This window comes from Camellia sinensis, chromosome 6, assembly GCF_055761805.1.
Source record: "Camellia sinensis isolate YWXY chromosome 6, ASM5576180v1, whole genome shotgun sequence".
NCBI lineage: Eukaryota > Viridiplantae > Streptophyta > Magnoliopsida > Ericales > Theaceae > Camellia > Camellia sinensis.
In genome coordinates, this window is record NC_138966.1 from 44172561 (window position 1) to 44178761 (window position 6201).

Consider the following 6201-nt stretch of genomic DNA (forward strand, 5'->3'; position numbering starts at 1 on the left):
ATTGAAATTTGTAGGTAGAATTGATTAGCACTTTTTGGAGATCTCAAATATTTTCCTATTAACAACAAAAACAACTGATTGATCATCGGAGAGACGGAATAGGCAATCCCTTCTTTGTCATGCTTTTCAAGTATATCATTCAGTATTAATAGAATATATCTATATATATAAGATATACTTAGTTTTTTGAGGTTGGTCTTTTTGATTTTGTCCTTTTGTTGTGAATAATTTACTAATGGTGGCCTATATGTTGAGGGAAGGTTTTTTTTTTACAAACTTTCTTGGTCAATTATGCAATAGGTTTTTTCGTAATTACGCAAATGTTTTGGGAAATTCTATTTTCATAAACTTAATTATTTTAGTGCACACAATGAAATATTATTTTAATGGCAATTATACTCTATACTAAAATGATCATAATGGACATTCACTAGCACTCATAATATTATATGAAAATATTCTCTGTACACACTTTTTAAAAACAAAAAAAAATCTGAATATATACATTTTGAGTAAAAAAAATCTAAACGCTAGTTTTTGCATTGTTGTTACGTTGTTTGTTACAAACTCTATACTTCTCTATTACTTGCAAAACTATATTCTTATGACAACTCTTATATTGCTTAAATCTCTAGATTTAGTGATGAAAATGTTAGTTTTTTGGTGCATAATTTTTTTTTTCCCTTTCGCGGTTTTCAGTCGGATAACCAGTGTTAAATTATTTCATTATATTTGGACTTCAATTGTCGAATTATTTCATTCTATTCAGCTATCAACTGTTGAAAGTTTTTTTTTTAAATTTTTTTTTGGAACAAATTTGTTGAACTAATCACTTTTATTCGGAAGTTAAGTTTTGAATTAAATGTATAATTTCGGAAAATCAGTGTCGAAATTCCCAAATCGAAAAGCAAAAAAAAAAAAAAAAAAAAAAATGAGGGTTTTATGACAATGGAGTGCACAGAGATCTGGAAATGGTAAATGCAATAACAAAATGAAAAGATGCCTTATATTCAACAATATTTTGAAGGGTTTTCAATAGTGTTTTTAATAGAGGTTCAATAAGGTCTTCATTGGAGGTCTTCAATGAAAGATTTTATCTTCACTTCATTTCACGTTGTGGTCTTGAATGGTCTTCACGTAGGTCTACAATGGGTCTGCAAATTTGGAAGCGAGGTCACTCAACAAGTGTGTGGAAAGGAGGGTTAGGTGGTGTGTGTACAATGATTATGAGTGAATAGTATAATTGTAACTTTTAGTGTGTGGATTGAGAAAATTAATTAATAATTAAATTAATAAGTGTGTGTATCGAGAGAATATGTGCACTGAGATAATTAAGTGTGTGGAAATAGAATTTTCCAAACATTCTTGGTCAATTATGAAACATAAATCTTTTATTTTTTAACAAATTACTAATACATCAATAAGGTTTGTTTAAAATATGAATTGACTCTATAATATTAGAAATTATAATTATCGTTTATTATAAATTTTCATTTAGCACAATACGCAGGGGAAAAAAAAAATCAATACTTTTTTGCAAAAATAAATTATTAAAATTGTTTATTGAAAAATATTTCTCATATCATTAAAAATTGTTAATTGACTTAATGATTTATTTATTAACAAAATGGTTAATTAAAAAATATTTTTCATATCATTAAAAATTGTTAATTTAGTTAATAATTTACTTATTAATAAAATTGATCATTTGTTATGTGAGTATGATTTATGTATTATTAAAATTAGTTATTTGTATATATATATATATGTATTTTTTTTTGTGTCTTTATTAGTTCAGTGAATTATTTTAGTAGTTTTTTTTTTATTTATAAATTTTTAAAAATGGGAGAACTATTTTAGTATTTGTTTTATATTTATCTGTTGAGAAAAACTATACACCATAATTTTTTTTAATAAATTCGAAAGAAATGTTAAAGACTCATAAATTCTTTTAAAATGATATGGTAATAGAATTTGAGTTTATATCATTGGGTGTATAACAAATCAAAAAATGATATATATCATGCCATATAATTTTATTATATATCTAATGATTTATTCTATTCAATTTCATAGAATAATATTTTAATTTTTAAAAAATTATCAAAATACAAAACTTAAATATAATAACTTGTCTTGCAAGAGCCTTCGTAAACTAGTATATATATATATATATATATTGTATTATATATTATTGGGTTAATTACACCGACCTTCCTGGAAGTTTTAAACAAATACACATATTTTGTTTATGAAATTACATTGACCTCCCTTATTTTAAAGAGGTCTCTTTAGAAATTTTAAATAGGAATAGAAATGTAATAAAAGAATATAAAGTAAAGAGGGTAAAGAATTAAAAGTGTGGTGTAAGTAGAATTATCTTATTTTTTTAGGGTAAATTATTAATAGATCATAATAGTTAGATTTAATTTTCATCAAGTCCTATTGAAAATAAGTTCTAACAAAATCGCAACCAAAAATAATTTTTTCTAATATTTCTTGCATTTTTTTTGTCACGATTTTTATAAATTGTCGTTAAAACTTACAATTAGTGACTTTTTGTGTGACACATTTTTCAAACGGTCGTTGAAAATTGAAAATTAGTGACTTTTTTTTGTGACGAATTTTTAAAATTGTCGCTAAAATTTATAATTAGTGACAATTTTTAATATATCGTTGAAAATTAACAATTAATGATATTTTTTTGAGAGATTGACTAATAAGTCTTATATTTTGAACTTATAATCCATATAGTCTCATATTTTTTTTTGTGATCCATTTAGTTCTTTTGGATATGTAATGACTCATTTGTCCGCCACATTGGAGTGTCACATTTAAAAAAAGTACACTAAAGTGTTTTTTAGTGTTACATCATACCCGTCACATTAGAGTGTTATATTTGAAAAAAGTACAGTAAAGAGTTTTTAATTTTTTTTAGAGTGTCACATCATACTCGTCACGTTAGAGTGTCACATGTCACGTTTGGAAAAAGTATACTAAAGAGTTTTTAATTTTTTTTAGAGTGTCACGTTATACCCGTCACGTTTGAGAAAAGTACACTAAAGAATTTTTATTTTTTTTGAACTGTCACGTTATATTTGCCACGTTGTCACATTAGAAAAAGGTACACTAAAGAGTTTTATTTTTTTTGAAGTGTCATATCATATCTGCTACGTTGTCACTTTAGGAAAAAATATACTAAAGAGTTTTTATTTTTTTTGGAGTAAAAATTTTGGAGTGTCACATCAAATTGTCCACCAAAACACTATAAAAAAAAAAATAAGACCACACAGAAAGAAACTCTCCACTAATAGGACTTAACATATCAATAGAAAAAACTTAAGACTAATTGGAGTACTTGTTTGTAAGATGAGATTTATTAGTAAATATTCCTAATTTTTAGTAGTATTTAATAAAAAAATATCATTAATTATCATAGAATCTATTGTAGAATAAGCCTATCTACTAGGTTCTATCCCTAAATTCTTTTTTATTTTTATTTTTATTGTGGAATAATATAGGACAGATTGAAGTAAACAAAATATTTGAGGTTAAACTGGGAGGCTTTGCTGCTCCACCAAGTGATTTATTTATAAATTAGAGATTACCTTCTTTTCATTTTTGATGCACAAAAGTCCACATGCAATGCACGTGTCAGACTGGCAATCTTTTACTTTTTAAAGTTCGTTGAGTATAATATTTATGTAAAAAAGAAATATAATTGAGATATCGATAACTATATGTTTGAATTACATTTATATTATAAAAAATGAATGGCTATTTTTGAAATTATATTTGTAGTCTATTTTTAAAAACAAATATGATTCAAACATATAACTATTAATATCTAATTATCTTGATTTTTTTACATAAATATTCTATTCAAGGAGTCTTAGAAAGTAAACGGTTTGGATCACTGAAATCCATCTCAAAATGGGTCTATAAAATCTAAACACTCTCTTAAGTTGAGATTGCCAACTTAAGAGAGCGTTTGTATTTGGTAAGTCTATTTTGGGACTGACTAAACTTAAGAGAGTGTTTGAGCTTTGGTAGGCCTATTTTGAGACTGACTTCGGTGATCCAAATCATTCACTTTTTATGACTTATTGAGTAAAAAATTCATGTAAAAAATTAAAATAATTAGGCATCGGTAATTATAAGTTTAAATCACATTTGTATTATAAAAAATGAATGCCTATTCTTGAAATTGTATTTATTGTCTATTTATATGATTCAAACATATAATTACTGATATCTAATCAAATTAATTTTTTACATGAATATTTTACTCAATGAATCTTAAAAAGTGAACGATTCGGATAATTAAAATCTGTTCCAAAATAGACTTACCAAATCTAAATGCTCTCTCAAATTGAGATGACAATTTGAAAGAAATCAAATCCTAATATAAATGTGTGTTAAAAATATTTGTACAGATGTAATTAATGTAATTGAGTTTTTGGTCTTTGTTTTCTGGGTATATTTTGATTTTACTATGTATTTCATGATAATAAATATTTTGTAAAGCACAAAAGAACTTGAGAAAATTATAAGAAAAACCTCAATGTTTAACCCATGTAATAAATCAAATTCTATATTTTTAATTTCATCAATTTGAACTCTAATTTTCTAAATTGATATCAATTTAAACTTTCCATTTATTTTTATTAAAAACAAAAATAGTGGACAAATATGTCAATTTTCTCACCATAGTTTAGGTTAATTTAACTTTTTACTCTTGAATTATTGTCAAATTATCTAGTTAGTTTTCAGCTATCGAATGAGTCTATTAAGTCCTTAAAGTAAATAAATCAAAGTCTATTTACTCCTTAAACTATCAATTGAATTTATTAAACCTCTATAGTATTTAATTCAAACCTACTTAATTTTGAAATGGTTACATAAATAAAATATAGACGTATAAATATTATAAATTTATAAAATATTCTAGTTAGTTAAGATTTTAGATTTTATTCTAAAAAAAAAATCTTAAATTTATGTTATATTTTTAAAAAGTGTTTTCTTTTAGTGTGTTTAAATTAATATCAGAGCTTGATTTTTTAAAATTGTCAATAAAATTATATGGATATTAGATATATTGAAAGTAGAATTGTCAATAAGAACCTAATGAAAAATTTAAAAGCAATCAATTAGAAATTATAAACGAAATTTGATATATAATATTAGATAAAGACAAATAAGTAACTATTGTAGAAGACAAATAAGAAAATTCTATCGATAATTAGCTTTATCCTTATAAAAGAAATTTACTAGAGGACTAAACAAGTTTGAATTAAATATTTTAAGAATTTAATAGATTTAATAAATAACTCGAGGACTAATAGAACTTTGATTTATATACTTGATGAACTTGGTAGAGTGGACCGATAATTTAGAACTAACTAGATAATTTGACAATAGTTCAAAAGTAGAATGGGAAATGAACCCTCATAGTTATAATATGGTGATTATTCAGTATTTTCGGAATATGGACATGTGGTACTTCATAAGGTTTTGATTGTTAGAGAGGGGTAGGGGCCCACGATTTATGTTGGGGATGAAAAACAACATGGAGTTAAGTAATTGATAATTGGTTTGAAGTATGATCACGTGGTGTTTAATGAATAATTTCCCGTTATGGTATTATATATACACATACAATATGTATACATCACCGGCCATCACCGGCTATAGCTCCCACCTTTCCAGCTGACCAACACTACACACTAGATCTTCATCTACCCTTTCAAAATCACACCAAAATAAACAGGGAAAAAAACAGGAGAGAAGGGTTCGTGTTAAAATCCAAGGGAAATCAACAATAATCATATAGTTTCAGTAAAAGTAACCAAGATCAAGATGTGTGCATCGATGACTGTGTATAGAGAAGGAAAGCTTGCCAATTTCTGTAGGAGATCTACAAATTTTCATTGTTGCCATTTGACCCACAACTACAGGAGACTTGTGCAACACGTATGCGAGAGAGAAGTTAGGTTTGGATCTTGGGGCAAAGGAGGAGGCGATGGGAAACAGGGGAAAGGTAGGTGGCTCGAAGTCGACACTCCTTCACAGTCTCATCTTGGGTTGGTGCTAACTTGGTGGTGCTGCTTTGGAATGGTTGGAACTTGGAAGCGTCAATATTAGAGGAAAAATGGTTGGTAGTTTGAATTTGTGTGGTTTGAATGATTCGAATATATCAAA